Source organism: Octopus bimaculoides, chromosome 8 (assembly GCF_001194135.2).
Source record: "Octopus bimaculoides isolate UCB-OBI-ISO-001 chromosome 8, ASM119413v2, whole genome shotgun sequence".
In the NCBI taxonomy this organism is placed as follows: domain Eukaryota; kingdom Metazoa; phylum Mollusca; class Cephalopoda; order Octopoda; family Octopodidae; genus Octopus; species Octopus bimaculoides.
Window position 1 is genome coordinate 27,132,860 of NC_068988.1, and position 1,130 is coordinate 27,133,989.

A 1,130-nucleotide genomic window follows, 5' to 3' on the forward strand; every position below is an offset into this window, starting at 1 on the left:
ATATATATCATGAATAGTCAGGAGGATTACGGCCGTTTCGTAGCCTTCGACATGTTAAAATAACTTCATTGTATAATAAATTATTTTACACGTCTGCACCAATACGCATGCTACACATTGCACAATACAGTTCTATAATTACATACAAATCAATGCAGATATAGAAGGTTAGCTCTCCAGATTGCCAGAATATCATGTATGTATATATATATATGCTAAAATTTAGACACCATGTGATGAGTCACAGGTTTCAACACAAAGGTAATCTCGACGACAACCTTTCCCTTCTTGAAATGAATAACCTTCTGGACAGCAGCTCGCTGTTGCCTTTCCGTTGTAACACTTCCAGTATATTCTACATTTACCATTTACAGGCAGCTCGGAATTGTCTGGCATGTATTTGCATAGTTCTTTGGAATGTAAAAATAAAGAAATATGTATGATAACTATTTACAATAATTTGTTGCATGTGTAAAATAAAAATGCAAGACATATTAAGGTGTGTGCAATCCGGCAGAATTTATGACTGTAGATTACGAATAATTTACTAGTCAGCTCGGATGGGATTTCAACTTGTGCGGTAACGAGATGTGACAAAACATCTTGGGAGTAGTACCTCCAATTTTACCAGTTCTGACTTTTATTCATTTATTATTATTATTATTATTATTATTATTATTATTATTATTATTATTATTATTATTATTAATCCTTTCTACTATAGGCACAAGGCCTGAATTTTGGGGAGGGGATAGTCGATTACATCGACTCCCAATGTTTCACTGGTACTTAATTTATCAACCCCAAAATGATGAAAGGCAAAGTCGACCTCGGCAGAATTTGTGGTAGTAGAGGTAGAATGCCTCAAGGATTTCTGCTGCTTCTAACATCGACAGAAAATGACAGCTGGAAGAAGGCTTCGACCACTGACAACACCTGTTCTTTACATTCTGAGATCGAATTCCGTCGAAGTCTAGCGATATCAGGGTAAGAAAAATTTTAGAAATTTTTACTACCAGTGGCCTAGCGTGTAGAAAAATTTGTCAATATACTATATATTCTTCATATAAATACAGTGTACATTTAAACCCATAAGAGGTATCAATTATAGCAAATTATTTTATTTGCTA

At 34.2% G+C, this 1,130-nt stretch overlaps 1 protein-coding gene across 1 annotated transcript in view; it reads right to left on the reverse strand.

Moving 5' to 3' along the window:
• Positions 1–1,130, reverse strand: part of LOC106872460 (protein PIF) — a 20,611-nt gene that overhangs the window by 10,822 nt on the left and 8,659 nt on the right. The window lies entirely within an intron of this gene.